The 25304-nt window shown below is 33.9% G+C and overlaps 2 long non-coding RNA genes across 8 annotated transcripts in view; one reads left to right on the top strand and one right to left on the bottom strand.

The window, feature by feature from the left end:
- The window catches only part of LOC109497550, an 83654-nt gene extending 65422 nt beyond the window's left edge, over positions 1-18232 (top strand). For 2 of the 4 annotated variants that reach the window (XR_002737255.2, XR_006594425.1), the window contains 3 exons: positions 904-984; positions 13399-13444; positions 15046-15900. This is a non-coding gene — a long non-coding RNA (uncharacterized LOC109497550). Of the gene's footprint in view, positions 1-903; positions 985-13032; positions 13144-13398; positions 13445-15045; positions 15901-18171 lie in introns of those variants that run through there. The other 2 variants (XR_002737256.2, XR_006594426.1) reach the window with 2 other exon arrangements.
- The window catches only part of LOC123383964, a 454947-nt gene that overhangs the window by 267692 nt on the left and 161951 nt on the right, over positions 1-25304 (bottom strand). The window lies entirely within an intron of this gene.

Here is a 25304-nt window from a genome sequence, read left to right as displayed (position 1 = left end):
GTAAGTAATGCTGCCAGTGAACATGGGAATGCATAATTACTGGGACTTCTATTTTCCTCATTGTCATCAGAAAAACCATTTAACAAACCTGAGCTTAGCTATTTTTTTAAATATGGAAAGGAAAAAATATTACACAGATGGAAGCAACCAAAACAATATAATTGTTAACTTATGAACTTCCAATGAGAAAACAGAACATAAAAATGTTCATATCCTGAAATTTTTCATCTTTCTAAAAAATGTTTCTATCATAATAATATTTTTATAATTAAAACTTCAGGCTTAAAAACATCAGACATTCCAGTAAAGTTAAAATATCATTATTTTTACCTGTAACTAGATATTAATCACTCTAAAGAGTCTCTTAATTTTTCCATTTGGTAGTATCATTTTAAGGTTATTAAGTTAAAGTCACTCTTGTATATAAAATTGCTTAAGAGAGGAGATTATTAAAATATGGGATAACTCATGTTCTTCTTAAGTGTAAGAGGCAAACAGAAAGAACAGGATAACGTTTGCTTATAATATGAAAGAGTTGGAAACTATGAAGTGACTTTGAAGGGATTTTAAATAATACTACAAAAGGGAGCCTGGAGTTAAAAAAATTCTAACTAGTTATCCTATTAGAGATACAGTACAGGATAAAATTGAAGATAGGGCAAATATTTTATTCACAGCATGCTAACTAAAATTTTAAAAGCTAAAGTAATATCTTATACACATGCTTCAAAGATAAATATTAATGAATAAAATAAATTTCCATACTGGCAAATGGAAAAATATCTGTAGTAGCAAATCGCCTTAGGGTATGGTTCCCTGCCCCCCCCCCCCCCCCCCGCCTGCTTTTTCATTGTCTGCTATGTGACTTCAATAAAATTAGAACTCTCTGAACATTCTTCCTAGGTCCATATTTTATGACAATTTCTAAGTGAAGTGTCTGGCATGCTCCAAGTTCACAGCCACCTCAATCACACTAATGGATCTGTAAGTCTTTTTCTCACACGTGGGGAAAATCCCCCTCTTTATTGTACCAAGATAGCAATTTATTAATACCTTTTCAATGCAATCTATATACCATTTTAATTTTTTACAGAATTACCACATATCCTATGCCTTTGTATTACCTACTGCTAAAAACAGTGAATTTAATTAACACTCAACTCTTAAATGAATTGGTATTTCTAAGTGATTTCAAGTTCTGATTTATAAAAAAAATCAAGAAGTTCCTTCATTAATTAAATGATATTACATGTAGAATTTTATGTGATCTCATGCAAAATAAATTCACAATTATAATTCCTATTGTATATTCCTAAAAGGAATCAACCTCAATGATAAGAACACAGGGATCAATAAAGAATAAGTGTCAATGCTTGAGCAATGAAAGTGAGAAAAAGTGTCACAATCCCTCATCATGGATAACGTTGTCTGGAAATTATGTTACCATTAAGAAAACATTTAGTTTTAAAGATACATTGCTTGGTATCAAAGTATGTTTGATTAAAAGTATTCATATTTTAGACTCAGGGTGATAGATTTCAAAATTTTTCTATAAAGTAGCATTTTTTTTTTAATTTAGGAGAATGAACAAAAATTTTAAATGTCATCTTAAATCAACATCTTATCTTAACAATCCTTTTTGCCCAGTAAAGAACACAGTTTTTTGGCCACAGAGGTACTTCTAAATATTTTAAAGTTAAAATCTGCTTAGGAGAGATTCATTTATTATAAATGGTCAGAGGTGGAGTTTTTATAGATAGCCTGCGTCTCTGCAAGACTGGGAAATATAATCATCTGAAAACATTAAACAACAATAAAATATACTGAAAAGCAACATGTATATACTCTGCTCTGTGACTCTAGGGCTGAGAATATACAAACTGTATTTGCCAGATTCTCTGGAAATAGGAACCACGTGAAGAAGCGTTGACTTTCTTTCCATGGTTTAAGAGGGCTCGACAAAACTGTTTATATTCCATCTCACATTAAAAAGAAAACTTTCGGGGCTCCTGGGTGGCTCAGTCCATTAAGGATCCAACTTCGGCTCAGGTCATGATCTCACAGTTTGTGGGTTGGAGCCCTGCGTCTGACTCTGTTGACAGCTCAGAGCCTGGAGCTTGCTTTGGATTCTCCCTGTCTCTCTGCCCCATCCCCGGTTCATGCTCTGTCTCTCTCTCAAAAATAAATAAACATTAAAAAAAATCCCTAAAAGGAAGTTTTCTGGTTAACAAAATGCTTTGCCTATTTTTGAACTTTATATAAATGGAAATCTATGTGTTTAGGTCTTGTTTCTTCAGTTATATATTATGCCTGAAATATTCATCAATCTTGCTTTATGTAGGTCTAGATCACTATTGTTCATTTCTATACAATATTCCATTATATGAATAAATCACAAATTATTTATTCAATGTAATGTTGATGGTCATTTGGGTAGTTGTCTGTATTGTAATATTCCAAAGATTACCTTTGTGAGTACTTGTGTTCACTGTTCTAAAGATATATATCCACATGTTAAATTGTTAAAACACAGAGTATGCATATCTTCAAACGTTCTATATAATAGCAGACTCATAGAAAGTAACTGTACTGATTTGCACACTAACCTAGAAAGATGTGAAAGTTTTAATTACTCCACAAGCTCTATAAGACTTTCTAATTTTGGTCAAATTTGTAAGTGTGTAGAGTCATCATATCATAGTTTTAATCTGCATTTCCAAAAGTTTTAATAAGGTTAAAAACTTCTTAATAATTTGTAAGTTGCAAGTTCAAGAGGACTAAATATATTAAGCATGTTTAAGATTTTATACTTGTCCAGGAAGAGATAAAAAGTACTAACTAAATTTGATAATTCAAGAATGCATATTGTAATTTCCACTATGGTGAAAAAAGATACAATTACTTGTCTATTCAAAGAAAAATAAAATGATAAAAATAATTCAAAATAAGTAAGGCAAGTTGAGAAAAAAGAACATAGCACAGGTGGGAAAAATTTTTTAAAATAGTACCATGGCAAATTTAGATTTCAAAATATCAGTTATTCTATTAAATGCAAAATTGTGTATATTCTAATTAAACACAAACATAATATTAATAAGAGCTTATTAACATTTAGTGAAAAATAGTTTCAGGAGACATACAAAATATATCGATTTAAAATTTGAGAATAAAAAGAGAAAAACATACAATGCATAAACTAACAAAATGGAAGCTGGTATAGGTATATTAATATCAGTGAAAAAGCTTTCAAGTAAAAAGGTACTAGTAGGTATTTTAAAAATAAATTTTATGATGATATAAAGTTTAATTCAGGAAGCATATATAATATCCATAAATTTGTATAAACCTAAAAGTAAAGCCTCAAAACAAAGTAAAAAAACAGAACTAAAAAAAGATATTAAAAAATTCCACAATTAGACAAGGTATTTTAACTCATGTTTCACTATAATTGATAGGACAAAATATGAATAGTAATAAATATATAAATTTTGAATAGTGCTATTAACAAACTTCACCTAATCAACATTATATAGAACTCTGCTGGTAACAACCTCAAAACAAAATTCACTACAGAAAAATCCCCTGCAGAACAGAACTTCTTGCAAACAAAATTCTCAAGCGAACATTAAATATTTATCAGATCTAAGTATATGCCTCACCAAAATCAAGTCTCAAGAAGAACTAATGTGTTGAAATGATCCTGCAAAGGTTCTCTGACCAAGTGCTAAGTTAGATAATTTTAAAATCATCACACAAAACAAAGCAATGCAGTTCTAAATAATCAATTGGGTCAAAGAAATCTTGTCAGGGAAGAATTAGGAAATAATTTAAATCAAATTATACCATTTTCTAATGTATGTAGGTATGTGAAACCAAATTGCATATTAGATTTCAATATTTATTATAATAAATATTATTGGATGAATACAAATCTTTAAAATGAATATTACATTTGATAATATTATTAAATAAAGAATATAGATAAATAAAATTATTTCCTGGGGCTCATGGGTGGCTCATTTGGTTAAATATCTACTTCAGCTCAGCTCATGGTCTCACGGCCTGTGAGTTCGAGCCCCTCGTTGGGCTCCGTGCTGACAGCTCAGAGCCTGAAGCCTACTTCAAATTCTGTCTCCTCTCTCTGCCCCTTACTCACTCATGCTCTGTATCTCTCTCTCAAAAATAAATAAAAACATTAAAAAATTTTAAAAATTATTTCTTGGATGTGATAGTGATATTTCAGTTAAATAGGAAAATATCCCTGTTTTTAGGAGGACATATCTTTAATTTTTTTCAGGGAGTAGTGTCATGATATCTAAAATTATTTTCAAATGGATCAGAAACTACATACCTATTTACTGATGAGAGAGACAGAGAGGACAAATAAATATTTACCAATTTGTAAACATGTACATCTATTTCTTCAACTATTTTTTAAATGTGTCTCTATCTCCACAATCTTTCAAAGTAAAATTTTAAGAAAAATTTTGAGGGCTGAAGCTCAAGCTGTTGCTCAAAGGGAAATATACAGCCTTCAAATGAACATATTGATAAAGAACAAAAGGTAAAAATCTCAATAACCAAATCAAGAATTTAGAGAAAGAAAAGCAAATTCCACATAAGGCACAAGCAGAAATCAATAACTTAGAAAGCAAATAATCCAAAAGAGGGTACAAAGCCAAAATATGGTTCTCTGAAAAGATAAGTGAAATTGAAAATCCTGTGGCAATGTAAATAATACAAATGTAAAAAGAATAAACCACTTAGGAATATAAAAGAGAGATACCTCCATACATCTTACAGATTTAAGAAAAGTAATTATTAAAGATATTCTACAGATATTAAAAAAAGTAATACTGGGGGCGCCTGGGTGGCGCAGTCGGTTAAGCGTCCGACTTCAGCCAGGTCACGATCTCGCAGTCTGTGAGTTCGAGCCCCGCGTCAGGCTCTGGGCTGATGGCTCGGAGCCTGGAGCCTGTTTCCAATTCTGTGTCTCCCTCTCTCTCTGCTCCTCCCCCGTTCATGCTCTGTCTCTCTCTGTCCCAAAAATAAATAAAAACGTTGAAAAAAAAATTAAAAATAAATAAATTAAAAAAAAAGTAATACTGTTATGGACTGAATTGTATTCCCCCAGATTTGTCTGTTGAAATCCCAATCCCCAATACTACAGGATGTAGCCCGATCTGGGGAAAAAATGTCTGTGTAAATCTAGTCACATGAGGTTATTAGTGTGGGTTGACTTTATTACAATACTATCGAAGTCCTAATAGGAAGGGGAAGTTTGCTAGAGAGAAAGACTTGCTAGAGGGAAAATGATGTGAAGAAACAGAGGGAATGGTATTTACAAGAAACAACTGAGGCCAGTAGCAGGGTACTGCAGAGGCATGGAACAGATTCTTTCCCAGAAGAAACAAATATTGATAATACTGATATTAAATTTCTAGCACCCAGAACTGTGAGACAATAAATTTATCTTATTTAAGACACCAATGGGTGGTACTTCGTTATGGCAGCCATAGCAAACTAATATACAGTGTATAAATATTTTCTGCCAATGTATTTTAAATGTTGATAAAATAGACAAATTCCAAGAAAGATACAGTAAAAAATAAAAAATATAAAATTAGATTTGTTTCATAATTTTAAGGGAATGGAATCCATAAATAAAACCCTTCCAGGGACATTTCAAGCCATCAATGGATGGCTTTAGTAATAAATTCTACCAGATATTTTAAGAAAAATGTATGCATTATTACAATTTTTATTTTCTACCAGATATTTTAAGAAAAACTTATACATTATTAAATTTTTTATTTTCATATCTCATGTCATTTTTCTTCTCTAATATGTTGACATTGTAATTTTGACATGTATATATCAGGCTTGAATTATCAGGATAAATCCCTCTTTGTTGTAATATAGCATCCTTTTTATATATTGTTTGATTTGATTTGCTAATATTTTCCAAAAAGTTTTTATACCTAAGTTAATGAAGGACATTGGTTTTTAGTCTTTTTTTGTTTGGTTTGGGTTTTGGCCTCAAAAAGATGAAGTGGAAAGTATTCTTTCCGTTCCTATTGTTGGGACGCGTTAATGTAGAAACAGTAATATTTCCTTGTTGAATATTCATTAGGATTTTCTAGAGAAGCCATTTGAGCCTGAAGATTAATTTATTGAAAAACTTTTAATTATTAATTTGATTTTTTAATAGATACAAGACCATTCACATTATTTAATCTTGAGTAAGATCGGCTAGTTTGTGCCTTTCAAGGAATTTTTCCATTTCATCTAAATTGAATTTATGGGCATAAACCTAACTACAGTATTCTCTTATTATCCTTTTAATGTCTATAGGATCTTTAATAACATCCCTCTTTCATTTCTCACTTGATAATTTGTGATTTCTCTCTTAAATCTTTTTGAAGAACCAGCTTTTGGTTTTATTTAATTTCTCTATTTCTGCTTTCAATTTCAATTTCATGAATTCATTCAAATTCATGAAATGGGTAGCAACCCAGTTCTCAGGATGACTTTCTTTTTTTAACCTTTAGCTAGGATGCTTGCCTGTGCTGTTTATAGATCAGGTAGAGACTTAGGTAAGGATTATACACAGAACACTACATTCTCTCCTTTCCAGGAGTCTCTTCTCGTTGACTAGCATAGGCAATGGGCTTTTTATTACAGCTTCAGCTGTCTTTCCCTGCACTGTGAACAAGGCCACACTCAGGCCAAAATTCACAAGAATGGGACTCACCTATGCCATGGTGTTTTTTCAAGTTTCAACTTCCTGCCAAAATCTGCCTGCTTTTGTTCACTCTCTGGAGTCCACAGGCAGTTTGTTTGTTTCTTGCATTAGTCCAGGGTTTATTCATATTATGTTTGGAACAATTAGAATATTAGAGGTTTACCCTGCCAAATGATCACAGAACTTCATGGATTCTCTTTTTAATGCCATTTTCTATTTGACCAATCAATTAATTACATTCTAAAATTTGATGATAATCTCTTTAATTTCCAAATCTTTTGTTGCTTTTTCTTGTTGTTCTTGTCATTCTTTTACAATTGGTCTGATAATTTTTTTATAGTTTCTTATTCCATTTTTTTGTTAGTGGTTATAGTTTTTAAATCTATATTTTAACTGTTCAGGCCATTTCAATACATTTATTTTATTTTCTATATTAAATAATTCAAATATCAAGAGTTCTTAGATACTTAAATATGTTGTTTATTAATTTTGTTCACTCTCACAGGGGCTTTATTCTTTATGTATTTGCTAAACTTTATTATGTGCTCATATTAGGATTTTTTAAGGGAGATTATTTGGATTTGTTTCTGTCACATGTCTTCCTGTTTTGTAACCCCAAGTCTTCCTCAATTTTTCTGTTTAGAATTTTCTGGACCTTGAAATTAGAGTATATTGAGATCGCAATTAATGTAAGGAAAGCCTATGCTTATATTCTCAGAGAGTTTTCTTGGCTTCTCATCTTGAATGTGTCCAAAATTGACAAGTCATCTTGTCATCTTCTTTTGCTCACAGGTCAGATTTCTATCCCTCCTTCATTGACACTATAGTTCTTTGTGGGTTCGTTCTTTATATATGGGTCAAAATGCAAACGTCACTTTGTAAGAACCCTAGATATTGTATTAACTTTACCACAGAGGCTTTAAAATCCAACTCTATTTCCCAGTAAAAGCAAATGTCCCAGAGTAACCACAGATTTCATATCTGCTTACTCTTTTGGTTATGTTTCTCAATTTGCTTAAGCTTAGCTATTAATGTGATAGTCTACATGTTTTATATGCATCTACATGTTCTATAATGACAGTATTTTTCAGAATATATGGCTAACCATATTGTTAGAAGAAGTTGTTCTATACTTCAAGAACTCAGGATTCTCTGTCTACTCTTTCAATTTAGTATTTTCCTTATTTCCTTCAAATTAATAGAAAATGTCATGAAACTAGATAAATTGGTCTTACTGAAAACTCTTGCTAACTCATCAATGATTTATTACTAGCCAATTGATTTCCTCTTCTGCTATCTTTAAGTTCCCAATTCCTTTCAGCAGAAAATAATATCTACTATTTTCTGAGGCCATCCAATATTGTTTATTCTTCCTATTTGCTTGCCTTAAAATATCTGAATTTTCAATTGGTCTTTTATTTACCTTCAGTCTACAAGATTCATTCTGATACTTGTGCACTACTTTCAGCCTTCCTATCATCTTCACAATAATTATGCATTAAGATTATTTTCACCATGCTTTTGAATATTCAGCCTTTCCACGCTTATTGTGCAATCCAGTTTCACTCTCCTAAATCTTTTTTCCTCCAATTTTTAATTGAAATTCCAGCTAGTTAACATAAAGTGCAATATTAGTTTCAGATGTACAATTTAGTGATTCAACATTACATACAATACCAGCTTCTTATCACAGGTGCCCTCCTTAATTCTCATCACCTATTTAACCCATTCCCCCACCCACCTACCCTCTTGTAACCATCAGTTTGTTCTCTATGGTTGAAAGAGTTTCTTGATTTGCCTCTCTTTTTCTTTCCCTATGTTCATTTGTATTGTTTCTTAAATTCCACATGAGTGAAATTATGTGGGTATTTGTGTATGTGTGTGGGGATATATATATATCATGTCTTCCATTGGGTAAGGATGTGGGGAAAGGGGAACACTCTTAACACTGTTGCTGGGAATGCAAACTGGTGCAGCTACTTTGGAAAACAGTATGCATGTTTCTCAGAAAGTTAAAAATAGAAATACCCTATGATCCAACAACTGCACTACTAGGTATTTACCCAAAAGATACAAAAATACTCATTCGAAGGGGTACATGCACCCCAATGTTTATAGCAGCATTATCAGCAATAGCCAAATTATGGAAAGAGCCTGGCTGTCCATCTCCTAAATCTCTTCTTGAACTTACTACCCCTCCAAGCAGTACATAAAACTTTCCTACTATCAAATATATTTTAAACAAATAGTCTTTCCTTCACCATCACTCACTTAATTTGAAATTGTATTCACATAACTTCACCAATGATTCATTTATCCCAGTCCTTTGGTCTTTTCTCATCTTCTTAACCTTGCTTCAAAATACACTGAAATTATCTTATATAAACCTAATGTCATTAAATCTTGTTCCTTTTGGAAATCTCTTTTTTACTAATCAATTTTCTCATTCTTGTCCTTATCTAAAAAGCCATTCCTCAAGGTTGCAGGTTGTGCTGTTAAGCATCTATCCCCATAACTCTCTACCCTACATCACTTACTGATCTCATCCCATGATTCAAAATACTACCTTCAAAAAATTTATTCCTAAATCTACAGCCCTAAGTCTCTCCTTTTCTGGCAGTCATTTAAGCAGAGATGCTCTAAAATATTCTTTATTCCTCCGTTTTTAACTGTGCTATCCCAGCAGTTGCCTCACGGAGACGATTCTACTTACACAAACTATTTTTCATTCCCACTGTCATCATTTTGCTTCACACTCACATTGCCTAATTAGTCTCTTAATTTGTCTACGTGACCCTTCCCTCAATCCATTCTGCACACTGAAGCTGAGTTAATTTTTCAAGTATATAGCTCTCATCATGTCACCACCATCCTGCTCAGAAACTTTCTTTTATTGTTCCCAGTACAGAAAACATGACTGGCATCAGGAAATTCCAAAATCTGCATCCCATTTAACCTCATGAGCACTTCATTTATCTTTTTATAAGTTTATCTATTTATTTTTTGAGAAAGAGAGGGAGCACATGTGGGTAAGGGGCAGAGAGAGAGAGAGAGAGAGAGAGAGAGAGAGAGAGAGAGAATCCCAAAGAGCCTGATGCAGGGCTCAAACTCATGAACTACAAGATCATGACCTGAGCTGAAACTGGATGCTTAACCAACAAGCCACTAGGTGCCCCTAGTTCATTCCGATTCACTTAAGGTACCAATCAATCTAGACTCACCATTGGATCATAATATCTTCGTCAAGATTCTGACTTCAAGGAGCAGAAACCAACTCAAGCTAGTCCAAATAAAGGAGAGTCTATTGAAAGGGTACAGAATCTTTTTTTAATTTTTTTTAAATGTTTTTATTTATTTTTGAGACAGAGAGAGACAGAGCATGAACAGGGGAGGGGCAGAGAGAGAGGGAGACACAGAATCGGAAACAGGCTCCAGGCCCTGAGCCATCAGCCCAGAGCCCGACGCGGGGCTCGAACTCACGGACCGCGAGATGGTGACCTGAGCTGAAGTCGGACGCTTAACCACTGAGCCACCCAGGCCTCCAGGCACAGAATCTTTAAACAGGAACAAAGCAGAGTTAAATCACATGAAGCATGGAGATGAGACTTGAGAAACTTGTAATGTTCTGTGTTTCTCAGCAGCAAATTTACCAAATACAGCTTCCATTGCCCTGACTCCATGTGATATTTCTATGAACTCATTTCTGCCATTCTACCTCAGTGCCTTTGTTTCTTTGTTCTATGTTTGAAAGACAGACTCCTATTGGCAGCTGACCAAGCACTAGAATGACTCTAGGTCCAGAGAAGGAGTCTTATGCTGGGCAGGCAATCAAAAACGTGTTAATTTGAGAACATACACTATAGTTGCTATTTTTGAACTATTTTTACATTATACCTTCTACTTCTGATTATATGTCCTATAAACTCCCATAGCTCTTCCTCTGAATCCCTGCGGTGCCAAGTCTTATCTCCCAAATTTGGCCGAAAGCAAAAATTGTAGTGTTCCCATACAATGCTTAGGTCAGTACCAGGCACACAGTAACCACTTGATAAATGTCTGCTGAGTGGCAAATAGGATTCTAAAGAATAATTAAAGGCAGGAAGTACTTCTAAACCTTAAACTGAAGTCTTTTTCAGACGATTTGTTATATATTGTCAAATATTCCTACAAGAGAGGAAAAATTGATGAGCATTAGAATATATCTGAAACCAATTCAATCTCAGTTAAAAAACAAAGAAACAAAGAAAAACAACTGACACTGCATTTATGGTCCAGGTGGTAGACCCAAATGATAGATTTACTCTGAAGATGAAAACAAGAACAAACGAACTAACAGAAACTATGCAATCATTTAATAAGAATTCACTGTAGGCTTAGAGGGCGCTATTCCTATGTTAAAACCTTACTTGTAATAACTTCCTTTGTCTCCTAGCAACAAGACTGCCATTAATTAACCATTCTAATACCTTCCCCTAAATAGAACAATTATTAAACTCTGTTTGTTGGATTGCTAACCAGTGTATTACCTTCGGCAGAGAGGAGCAATACAAATGCAAGCCACAAGCTATATATTGCAATTCCTTCCTTTCTGCTAGTCTTTGAAATTCTAAATTGCATGCAATAACTATTCTGATTATCTAAGGGGAGAGGTCCTGTGCTAGACAGGGACTGCAATCTAACATAGGGAAGGGCTATAGAGTTACTAAAGCATCTCTGCACCAAAATGCTAAGACTCATTGAAGGGTTAGCTATTACTGCACATGAGAATAGAGGCAGAAACTTCTGTCCCCTTCAAGAAAGTTGCTCAGCTCCTCTACAGTGCACAGTTGACAAGTAAGTACACTAGAGTTTGGTGCAGTATTCTGTTAGCTTTTAGGATTAATATTCAACATAACTTGATCTCTGCAAAATTTGTTCTGTTCATTCTGATATTTTTACTCAATATATTACCACCATATCAGGTCCCTCTCTGGCTTATTAGAATAATTTATCTTTCTCACATACTTTGAATAATACTTTTGAAATGTACACAATAAATTGTATTTGTGGTCTCTGTACCCAAGGGTTTTAACTGTGAGATATCTTCTGTATGATTCGTAGATTAAGAAAGATAAGTAGTCTTTCAGGGCATCATCCATTTATTTATAGTAGTCCCTCTACTCCTAGGAATTCCCAATAAATTGATATTATTGTCTCTTCTTGCAATAATTTTGCTGCACATTTGTGTTTTCTAGTCCAGACTAAAGTCTTCTTTAGCAGACTTTGCCTGGGCAACATTTCACCATAGGATCCTTTTAACCGGATTTGTCCTAGACCTGTTGAAATTCCAGTGTAATTTTTCTTTATTTTTTTCCCCTAAGTAAATGTTTTGGTTATAGTGATGTCACCAAGGGATGACTTTAACCCCATAAACCTCCATCAGCCTTCAATAAGTTCCCTCTCCCAAAATAAACATACAGTTTTAAGTATAAATGACAGTTTTGCCATGCAAATGCAGTTCTAGAAACAATTCCTAGCGATGCTACCTTTCCAATTAGATTATCCACATTCCTTTCATATATATGCATCTTTTTCTAATACAGCTTCCTATGCACTCTTTCCTTTGACAAATACGAACAGACAACATCTTATCCAAGTTCATGCCTATCTTTTAGCATCTATCAGTGACGAGCATATTTACCACTCAATAGCAGTACGTTGAGCGAAATTATCTTTGGAAAGGTTCATTTTTCTCTTTGGGCTGAAAGTTTTTATATATGAGATGGTTCGTGTATCTGTTGTCAATTTAACTGCTGGCTTGTACAATTAGATGTAATTATAATTTGATGAAATTACAATTAGATGTAATTAAATATAAGAATTTTAAAACTTTTTTTCAACTTTTATTTATTTTTGGGACAGAGAGAGACAGAGCATGAACGGGGGAGGGGCAGAGAGAGAGGGAGACACAGAATCGGAAACAGGCTCCAGGCTCTGAGCCATCAGCCCAGAGCCTGACGCGGGGCTCGAACCCACGGACCGCGAGATCATGACCTGGCTGAAGTCGGACGCTTAACCGACTGCGCCACCCAGGCGCCCCAAAAACTTTTTTTTTTAAATATGCTAAAATTAATTGTTTCCCCTACGCATAAAATACATAGGTATTGGCCAGATATAGCATGTTTCCACTATTAATATGTAAAGATACCAGTGAAACTTCAAGAGGTGTAAAAAGACATGTCATGTTCAGGATTAATGATGGTACATTGCTGCTAATGACTTTGTGTCATTCGTCCTTTAATTTTCAGGTTTGGATCATGATATAAACCTACATGGATACAAAATAGAAACTTGGAATCCTGAAAATTCACCTCAAAAAATAAGAATACCATTGTCTTTGGTTGACCCATTTGTTACATGTAAAATATTCTGTATTTTTTCTGCCTGCCCTTTCCTTTGTAAGAAATAATTTAGCCATCCCATATTTATATTTTGAGACCCTGTCTAAAAACACCTACTCCAAGGACACTTTCTTTTCATCTCCCCTTGTCTCACCTTCACCAAACTGTAATAACACACACATATATTTTGCTAAAGTTGTTTTAGATATCTGTTTTATTAAGCCTGCAGTTTATTGGGAGTAGTAACTTAGTCTTATCATCTTTGTATCTTAGAGCCTCAACTAAACCCTGGACAACAAAATGAATGTAAATATATGTTGTAAGTATATCATTTCATGTGTGAATATTTTGAAGATTGAGTTAACACAGTGTCTACATTTAAAGCATATGCATATATTATAACAGTGATCTTTTCAAAGGCCATTTTAGAAGTATCATGACAATAAGTGTCAGTGGTGGATTGCTAGTTCAGGAGTGATTCCTGATTTAAAAATAAGATCATTCATCCTTGTCAATGCACAGTAATTAATGTAAATTTCATTAGCATATTCTTGGCTTCATTTCTTTTCATTCTTTAATCTTGTAATCACTTCTAGTAATATGCTGAAAAGATGACCTTAAAAGAGATTAACATATTTGTTTAGAATAACAGAATAATTGCTTGTTTATTGGTACAGTGTTTGAACAAATAAACAATAGATTAACCTAGGAAGAATGTTTCTCAAATTAGCAAATTGGTGAACAATGCTAATTTGTGTCGTATTTTAAAAGAACAAGTGATGAATTTATTAAAATATTAAAGGAATCGAATTTTTGGTAGACACTGGTGAGCATTTAACTGACTTCAATTATATCATGGTTTTAACACTTATTTTGTTTCCTTACATTTTTGCCCCTGTTTTCTTCCTTGACTTTTGTATCATTTATTTCAGAAAATACTCATTTATGCCAGAGGCTCTGTATTTTCTGAAAGAAATGATACAAAAAAACAAGGAAAAAAACAGGGGCAAAAGTGTAAGGAAACAAAAAAAATGATAAGACAACAGTTTCTGTTTCCATAGGTTCTGCAACGTCTCTTCAATCTTTTCCTTCTTTCTCATTTCTTCTTAGTCTCGTTCTTATAAACCCTTCCTCATTTATATTTCCTATGATGCTTTTCATTTTTTTTCTGGCATCCTCCACATCACTTGTCACATCTTCTTTTTCCTTCTGTCTCACACTCTTCAGTATAACTTGCAGTTCTCTTCCTCTATCTTATGTCCCTTTCCGTTACATCTGAGCTTATTCTTCCTCAATACTAAAAACTCCATTTTTTCAGTACAATCCTAATTTGATTTCCTGCTCTTTGAGAGGATACAAGTAATTGCACCTGTTACTGCCATCAGAAGAGATTGCTTTGCATAGGACTCTTTCACATTTTCACAGATTTGAGCTTTCTATTTCTAATGGAAGCTCAGTTAATGAATTTAAGATTGATCTAAAATTTATAGAATATGTCTTATTTTCAATAATTCCCTATCTTAATCATTTTCATTTTAATGCCCAGCATATAATAATCCTAATTAAGAAGTTGATTTTTTGCTTAGTTTAAATCCAACAGTAAAATAATACTAGTTAGCACTAAATAATTTAAAATATGCTGGACCTTTTTTTAATTAACAGTGTATCTACTTTTATGAAAATCAAAATATCAGGATTAGAAACACACATAGTCAGGTACACTCCTCATTGTCAAAATTGACATCATTTAATTCTACTCAATAGGATATGGCATGACAATGGTTATTTGTAAAAACAGTCAACTTTAATAGAACACATGCTCTTTGCCAGGTGCTATCCTAAAAGTTTTAAATGTATTAACTTGGTAAGTCTACACTACAACACTATAAGGTACATGAGTTTTTATTCTCTTTTATACAGATGAGAAAACTGATACATGGAAAACCTGATTAACTGCTTCACTCAACCCTGGTGACCAACATAGGGTCATACCAGATCCTGGTGGCTTGCATTCAGAGGCTACATTAATGAGATGCTCAAAAATATGCCTGACTTCCCATGTAGTCTGCAGAGGTTGATGGGTACTCTGTTCAGTGACTACTCCATCAATGAGTAGATGCAATAAGTGACTAATGTTAAGAATGTAAATTACCAGAAAGGGGAAAAAATGGGTTAGTTTTGATTTTCTCAAGGTTCAAGATGCCCAATTATTGAATTTTGCTGAGTTTCTCTCAGAGTACTAAAAGGAAGATATTTACATGCTTTCTGTGAATTGACACAAATCATGTAAGTATCACATATAAATTAAATTAGCCAAGATAACCAATACGTACCTAAGTTTGAACCATATACTGATTCCATGAAAATGTTATCAATAAAATTAGAATCTTGCATTGGTTGAAATGCTAAATATTTGATTACATACACACATATTTACACACAAAGGATTTTTCTGCATTAATATTTAAGTAAGTTTCTTTAAAAAATAAATCAATTGTGAAGATTTCTAATTTTAATTGTGTTGCTATTTATTTTGGTTTTATGTAATCCAATGGATATCAACTTTAAAATCAAATATATTATTCCTCACTAATGAAATATAACTGAAGATACTAGCTATAGAAGCCTGCACTTAGCACAACATATTTATAAAACTGAGATGTTTAAAGTGTTAACTTATAGAAATACACAGATTTTTAAATCATTACCTCTTTTTTTTAAAAAAAATGTATATTTTGAGAGAGAGAGGGGGGCAAGACATGAGTGAGAATTGGGGAGCACAAAGAGAGGGAGAGAGAATCACAAACAGGGTCCACGCTCAGCATGCAGCCTGATGCGGGGCTCAATCTCATGACTGTGAGATCTTGCCTGAGCTGGAATCAAGAGTCAGACACTTACCCAACTGAGCCGCCCAGGCACCTCTTAAATTATTACATCTTAAACAATAATATTACAACTACAGCTAATACGCATGGAATATTTACTGGGTACTAAACATTACACTAGTTCTTTCCATGCATTAAACAATTTTATTCCTAAAACAACCTTTGGGGATAGGTTCCATTATGGTCATCACTAGGAGGAATATTCACGATACTAAATAACAAGTATAGCAACAATATGGACCATTTGGAAGGCAAGCCAGCATGCATAATGGAATAAAATTCTGAAGGATTTTTTGAGTCCAGTCCTGTGTTGGGGAATGTCTGGGGAAGACATTCTGGAGGAAGACTTCTGTAGCCAGGGTAGGAGGGGGAGCACTTAGAGGACTCAGGGCATTCATTATTTAACAACTAGTGTCTCTTGTGAAATGATGGTAATGTGTTCATAAAAACCTTGCCATTAGTTGCAAAGATGTTAAATAATAAACTATAAACATTTCCATTAATTTTAATGTTAAAAATATGGTGCATTTCATCCTAACCCAAGACACTTGATGATGTTTGAACAATGTTCAAAGATCGAAAAATCTGAACATCTAAAAAACATGCAGTATCATGAAAGCTTGTTGTACCGACCAAAGGAGGAAAAGATGACTGAATAGCAGGTGGAGGTAGGTGGGAAAAGGTACAAAGAAATCATACTAGGAAAAGAATTTAAAAAGGAGATAGCCAAGTGACTGACTTTCAGACAGGTAAGCCTTTTGGGTGGCACATGGTTATTTTGCATTCTAATTGCACTTGAAAATAGTTACAGCACAGGGGGAAAAAAAACCTGAAGCACAAAATAAAGACAAAACCTGAGAGCACTTCAAAATAATTGAAACTAGTGTGTGCTCACAACAGATTGAGGTGTCAAAGAAGCAGGTATACCTCTTCATACTTCTCACTTCTAAGTACACTAGGCAAGCATGCTAACACAGTGATTGAAAATTGTTTTACATAATATTCTCTGACCAAAAGACAATGTTTTGGAAAAATTTTTAATATGTTTTTGACTGCAACTAAAGTGTCAGAATGTTGGCTAATGTAGGGAATTTACTTAAGTTGTGGAATGAAAAAAGTACTATACTGAAAGAAAGGAGTCATCTGAAAAGTGGTGTAACTTTTTAAGAGCCATTATGAGTCTTCAATAATTGAAGAGTTAGCAATCAATACAGCCATATAGGACATAAAAGCTGAGGATTAGACCTAATCATTCCCATTCTCCACTGAGGCAAATGAGATTGTGAAAGGTTAATTAAGCAAACCTTAGTCATCAAGGTAGTAAGATACAGAGTCAGTACTTCACCCCAATCTGTGTCATATCAAAGCCTGTGTTCTCAATAATTGTGCTACGTATCTAGAATTTTCTTAGGTCTATTGCCAGCATTTGAACGATAAAAACAAGAATTCTGTAATTTTCTACCAAAAAGTGGTATAAGTGATTGGATTTGCAAGGGTTTGTTTTATGTACAGGTGAAGTCCATAGACCTTGTCCGGTACCAGATGAATACCTAAAAGACCTTCCTTGCAGTATTTTCACAGCCAGTACACTCTTGCTAGTGACTGAAATTCTATCACTTGATGGTCTTCTAATTGGGTTTAGAAACTGTCTCCAGTTTCATTCTAGGATGAAAAATGGACATTTTTATCATATATAAGTGTCACATAAAATTTAACTAAGTAAGACCTTTCCAAAGTAAGGTCATGGAAACAATGCCCAACTATGAGTCAGAAGACCTGGGTTTCAGTTCTACAGTGGCCACTTACTGATTGGCATTGCTTAGGACCTTTCTGAACCAAGTTTCTTTATGTACTGAGTAACAATGTCATTCTAACTACACTGTAGCATTACAGGAGAAAATTCCATGTAATAATGAAAGTTAATTTATCCTTAAACCTACCTGTCCTACCAACGTGTAAGCTCTAGTTTTCTAATTTTCTTCAGATGTAAAGGGAATGGACTCATATTCCATATACCATTCAAGCTTTACTTGAAATGCTGAAATAAGGAAAGGCAGAAAAGGGTTTCTGTTCAGGGTAGGAGCACAGAAATTGAAAGAGAGGTGCTAAAAGGCAGGGAGAAGAAAGGCAAATTTCATCTCTTTTACAATTTTGTTTCTAGATGGCCATGAGATTTAATGTACAAGAAAACAGAAGTAAAACAGTAAATGAAAAAGAAAAGGCAAGTTCTTTGTCGTATGTTGTCCAATTCTCTTGTTCTGCTTAATCTAGAAATGTGGATTCCTTTAAAATAGAAACCAATTCTTGCATATTGTTTACAAATACAAATCATTTTTAACATCTTTATTTATTTTTGAGAGAGAGAGAGAGAGAGAGAGAGAGAGCACGAGTAGGGGGCAGAGAGAGAGGGAGACAGAGGATCCACAGCAGGCTGAGCACGGACAGCAGACACCCCCTGTAGGGCTTGAACCCATGAACCATAAGATCAGGACGTGAGCTGAAGTTGGACACTTAACTGGCTGACCCACCCAGGCACCCCCAAAAAATCATTTCTAAGATGTAGGCTACGTTGGTTCTAGAAAGAGGAAGGGGAAAGGGAAAAGGGAAGGTGGGAGGAAGGAAGAGAAGGAAGAAAAGAGTTATAAATATGAATGCTATGAAAGAGGCAACTTCTTGTGAGATCCCTGCTGTGGACTTTGGCTTTAAACTTCTGCTGTCACATTATTCCTCTTGTGTTATGGGATTTTTACTTGCCAACACTCATCCTGAATGCTGAGCCATTTAAAACTCATTCATTCATAGCTTGGAAAGTAAATAAGGTCAGAACATTTTCAGAGCACAGATAAATTATGACTACCACCTTACCACAGTTGTCTCAGCTGGACTGCTGAATGAATTTAAATTAATCTCTGTCAGTTTTAACCCACAGGAGATAGGACCCTTAGGCTTTTCTTAAGAAAAATCAGTTGTAGCAAAATAACTTTGATTCATTAGTGAGCAGTCATAAGTTGACCACTATCTAGCTGCTAGTTAATAAGCAGTGAATTGTCCTAAAGGTGCCTGGAGCACAATTATGAAACACTGTAATGTTTTTCTACTAGTTTTATTTCAACATAAACCTAAAATAAATGTAAATTTTAAGAAGACCATGTAACTCACTAATACATCTATCACTGTGCTGTATTCACCATAGCTGATGCTTAAACTATTATATCAAATATATCCTTTAAACTTGAGAAATGACTATATTTTTTAAAATGTTTTTATTTTTTGAGAGAGAGCATGCGTGAGTGGGAGAGGGGCAGAGAGAGAGGGAGACACAGAATCCAAACCAGGATCCAGGCTCTGAGCTGTCAGCACAGAGCCCAGTGTGGAGCTTGAACCCACAAACTGCGAGATCATGACCTGAGTTGAAGTTGGATTCTTAACCAACTGAGACACTCCGGGAACCCTATGATAACATTTTTTTAAATTATGAAATATTAAAAATTATCTCCTATACAAATTCATGATTCCAGTGAGAAATGAGAGAATATTCTAATCATTATTATACTTCCCATGTGTTATTTATTTTCAACCATAATTTTAAATGTCTGCAAATATTTATACTTGTGAACTCTCCCACTACTGTTTTGCTCCTAAGTTCAGTGAAAAAGCTTACATACCTAAACATAAAATAAACTTTACTCTTCCCATTTAGGTCAGATGAGTAGTACTCAGAGAGAAACTGAGAGAATTCCCTTTAGCTAATAAGAAATTATATGGAAAATTTGATAACCCCCTAAGTCATTTTCGTTCCCATAGACAGGAAAAAGAGATATGTGAGTGAAAAAGAGATATTCTGTTGCCCAAATATAACAGTTAAGATATTGTATTAGTAATGAATATATAAAACCGTAATTGACTAAAAAAGGCCAAGGGTCATCTTTACATGACCCCAAAGCTAAAGAATGCTATTAATGAAGACCTGGATCCCAGCATATCCATTATGTTCGTACTTGACCTTTTTTGCCTCACCAGCCAAAAAAACCTACCAAAGCAAGCAGCAATTAATAATACATGGGATGTGTTCCTTCTCTTAGTACTCAGACTTTACCTGTTGATTTCCATCATTGTATTTCCAGGAGGGAGAAACAAAACTTCACTGATGGCACAGTAACAAAATCAGAACCCCTCTTGAAATGTGTTCCATAACTCAAAATGAAATTCTTTTTTTCACAACAAACATTTTGAAATTATTGACTTGAAGGGAAAAATCTGAGTTACCAAATACAAAACTCGTGTTTAATTGTCTTTCAATCATATATACATGTGTATGTGTGTGATACACAAACTTGTATAGCGTAAAAATGTTACATTACATGGGTAATTCTTTTATGATTTTGATTTTTTTCCCATTTTGATAGGATTCAAAGTAACATACTTGATTGCATAACATGTACAGATACTATCCCTAACATGATCGAGTACTGAGTGACTTTTTTCCAAAAACAATTAAAATAATTCAAGTTAACAGCTTTGCAAATATGTCTATCAGGTGTTGAGTTTGTTTATGTATTTTTCTGCTGAAATTTGGGCAATAATTGCTTATCATTTTTTAGTATAAAACCTATACAAAATTTATCTAGTCTTCTAAATATTTGTTCCTGTGCTATAATAGTGCCTCGTATACTTCATTTTCCACAAAGCATCATGCTTTAGCCAGGTAAAAATATACATAGATTCTTGGTAGGATCTGTAAGAAAAAAACGCCAGTTATGGGAAATTCAGCCCCTGTGGAATCAGCCAGGGGAAATATTTCCAATATTTTTACATGAAGGCCTTTGGCACTTTCAAATGGTAACTTCCTATTCTTCTTTCCCCTAGGATATCCTGAACATATTCCTCAGAAGGGAGTTTTCACTATTAAAATAAATTGCTTTAAGCTGTGTTTAATTACAAATGATTAATTACAAAAGGTGGCATGAAATATCTGTTACTAGTTAACCAGAATACAAGTTTGGTCTTGTGTCTAACAAACGTAGGTAGAATGAAACCAAATTATCAATTAAATATTTGGTAGGATAATTTAAACAAATGCCTGGTGGAATTAAAAACAAAACCAAAAAGGCCTGCTTCAGCTACAGAATTTAAGAAGGTTATGTAGTTAGGGTAACTGAAACTCTTTAAAGAAGGTCTCACACAATTACTATAAAGGTTTTCTTGTCAGCTGGTCAAGTAAAGCTCCTGGAAGGAGTGAGAGACTTATGCAGTGTGTTTTCAACGACAGCTTTAGGACCAAGGGATCCATCCATCCAGGAGTGGTACGCAGCACCACAGACAAAATAAATACACAGTATCAAACATCTTTCGAAAAGGACAACAGATGATATTATATGTTATTTATATATAATATTTATATATATTATGTATATTATTATATATTATTATATATATTATATATAATTATATATTATACATTATTATATATATTATATTATATATATTATATATTATATATATATATTATATATTATATATTATATATTATATATTATATATAACATATATATATAATATTTATATTATATATATGTGTGGCAAATGTTTAAAAATATGAAATAGGAAGGGTTAATCCCAAATTCTGACTAGCAGTCACTCCTAGGGAGAGAGAGAAGGAATATGAAAGAGGAATGGGGTTTCTTCAACTATATTTACAATGTTTTTCTTAAAAAAAAAAAAGAAAGGAAAAAAGGATCTCATGGAAGTATGGCAAAAGTGATCTGAGAGATTATGGGTAACATAGCTTTCTTATTTACTGTGGATTTAATATTTCTGAAGAGTAAATTAAAAATAGTGAAGTTCGGTTACGAAGGGGAACAAAGAAATGAGATAAATTCTGGAGTTAGCAAGATACTAACTATCCTACCAGATTAATGCCATTCCTTGAAAATGTTCCACATTTTCTACATCTCCTCTATGCCATTGCTTTTCTGAAATTGTACTGTCCACCCACCAATATCTCTGCCAAAAAAAATATCCTACATTTCCTCAAAGCCAACTCAAACATTAATTTCCATTTTGAGCCTTCCCTTAATCACTAAAGAAAAAATTTTCTCTCTCAACACTCTATGTACTTCCTCTGACCCAGATTTAATGGCACTGATCAAGTATTACTTTTATTTACTACAGCAATATGTATTCTTATCCCCAGCCAGAATGCAACATGTAAAAACCTGCATATGGAAAGTACCCAGTGAATGGTTTTTGGACTAAAACTGTTGTATTCCAGCACAGTTTTCTTCACTATTTCAGTCTTTCAGAACCAGTCTCTTTTTTAAAAAAATTAAATATATGTTATCTGTGAATATAAATTTATAAAAATGAAATATGTAATGCAATATAAGAATATGTCTGGTTGTGTAAATAAATTCAAGATATAACTGGGGACTGTTGGTAAAAGACAATCTCTTTACTCTTCAGAACAATTATTAAGCATAAGTTCGTTTACTTCTCTATTTTATAATTGAGAAAATTGGGGCTCAGTGAGAGTAAGTTATTACCAAGTTTCCACAACTAGTTAGCAAAATTTGAGTCCAGACCCTCTGCTTTCAATTGCTATCTCTCTCTCTCTCTCTCTCTCTCTCTCTCTCTCTCTCTCACACCTCTACCATTCTCTGCCCCTCCCCCTTTCTTTCCCTCTCCCTCCTCTCTTCCTCTCTCTCTCTCCCTCTCTTCCTTCCCCTTCCCCTCCCCCTCTTATCCTTCTCCTTCCCTCTGTCTAGGTCTCTGTCTCTGTCTCTGTCTCTCTCTCTCTCTCTCTCTCTCTCTCTCTCTCTCACACACACACACACACACACACACACACACACACACACACACACAGAGACATGCACCCATGCACATACACACACTCCCTGCTGGTCACCTTTAAAGGTCACTTTAAAGGAAAATTAGAGCTGATTAAAGAAAAAAAACAAAACACACTGTTGCAATATCTGATCAAATAATTGATTTCACTAAAGAGGAGGATTAAAATTACTTTACATCTGGTTAGTGTTTTAATATCATTTCAAATTTCTCCATCATTCATTCAATTCTTGTAAGTTATTATTAAATTTACATGTAATACATATTAATGATTCTCCAAAAAAGATCAATACAAATCCTTCAAACATTGCAGAGTAGTTTCTAATTAACACAAAACAGACTTCTTTTTTATTGCTTTGCCATAATCTATTTCATCCTCCTTTATTACACAATGTGTTTTACCTTTTGAACTGTTCTGTAGCATTCATTGCATATTCATAAGGTTTATATATATATTTGCTACTGGAAAGGGTTTGTATCTTGAAAGTATTAGTTTTTCATTCCTCACCCTTTCCTTTTCATGAAATCAAAAAATTTTTTTCCAGAACTGTAATTTACACATTTTCTCCATGATCTTGGATAGTTGGCTTTAAAAGCCTTTAAAAGCCTTCTGAAGTAGCAAAGTCAGATACTAAATGTCATGGTGTCATTTCCTCTCTATACCCTTCATTTAGGCTGAGACTCTCCCCTCAACCCAAAACTTCTGTTATTTTCACCCACTGCTCAGAGTGGGAGGCAGCACACTTAATGAAACCTTTGCTTTATTTTAGTGCCTTTAAAAGTGCCTGCCTAGGAGGGATATTGTGAAGATTAAGTAAAATAGCGTATATAAAAATATAAGACTATTGTTCGACACACAGTACTTATTCAGTAAATAGTGACTATTAATTTATTATGGTTGCCTTATAATTAGATTTTAATGATTTCATTTACAAAACTTACTTTTTTATTTATAAGCTCAGGCATATGTCATATTTTCCTGGGTAGTAATTTTCTTCCTTCTCACACTTTCCTGTCACTCAGAATTAAATATCCTTATTATGTCCTTTTTATAGCTTAGTGTTTTGTTTTAAAATGTTCCAGTTAGTAGAACACTTTCTTAAATTTCAATAGTAGTAGAAGGAATGTGAACTTGAGCAACCACTGCCTTAACACTGAAAACCAAAACATTGTACCCTAACAACAATTCTGTACCAGTCAGACCAAGCTTTCTTTCTTCTTGTGAATTTATCTTCTAAACTGCAATTCTATTCCATAATATATAAAGGCCCCAAATAAAAAGATACAGGATATCCTTCAGTATGAGGATTAAATCAGAGGTTGTACATGAGATGCTTAAAATCATACCTGGAACATAGGAACTGCTCATCAAATATTAGCGCTTTGTTATGGTATTACTGCATCTGAGCCATGACATGGATGGAGACCTCAGTGCCTAGAACCAGCAACACCCCCAGTATTTGGGTGGGTGTCTATATGATAGCTTTTCCTTTGAGCTACCCAAAGATAGCCAAATATACATCCACAGTAAGCAGGAGCAGAGAGAGGCAAATAACAGAATGATGAACAAGAAAACAAATTCTCAAAACACATGAGATGCCAACTGTGGATTCTCAGAATGGTTTTGGAGGTAGCCCTATTCTCAAAGTTCTTAACCCCTAATATGATGTTCAGGGGCTCTGTCAGGAAAAAAAAAGTTCTGACAGCTATTTTTTTTCCTAGTCTCAGAATTTATTTTTTTTGAGATAGCATTGCAAACATCCTGCTTAATTTTCTCCCTTGGCAGAAGTTTTGATCCATCCAAAATTTAATAAAGAACTGCATCTTCTGTATCAATCCCTCATCTCTTTCCCCCAGTGTTAGTAAGAGAAGTTCTAGAAACATCTTTAACACCTGTCTACAAACACCAATGACCAGTTTCTAATACTTCCTATCACAGATTATTGTCACTAGTATGGCTTAATAGGCCTTACTTTATTGTGTCAGAAATTTCACATTTCTCCCACATGTTGCTGAAGAAGGCAGTCAAAGGTCCATTCCTACAGGCCTTTTGACTTGTGTAGAGCTTTGCAGTGGGGCCAGAACCCACCAGCCCCGTATGCTCTTTCCACAGTTGCCTCCCATGGCCCAATCCCTGAGATGCAGTATCTTTTGTTAAATTGTCTGTGCCTTCACCCTTTGGTTAAACATCAGCTATCCTAGTAAATCTCTGCCTCAGTTTTGCAAAAAGAGAAAGTGTGTATTCTTATTTTTGTCACTGCAAGACCTCTATAAGGACTTAAATTTTCCAAAATTTCTTTTTCATTGTCATCTTAACCTTAGCCTGTTTTTCCTTCAAATTTCACCTTATCTTGTTTTACTCATAGTGACTTGGATAGGAATTTACCTTCTCTTACATCTCTGATCACATTGCCCTGTCTCTGTACAAAGATTTGTATGGGTAGT

Source organism: Felis catus, chromosome A2, assembly GCF_018350175.1.
Source record: "Felis catus isolate Fca126 chromosome A2, F.catus_Fca126_mat1.0, whole genome shotgun sequence".
In the NCBI taxonomy this organism is placed as follows: Eukaryota; Metazoa; Chordata; class Mammalia; order Carnivora; family Felidae; genus Felis; species Felis catus.
This window is presented reverse-complemented; position numbering and strand designations above follow the sequence as displayed.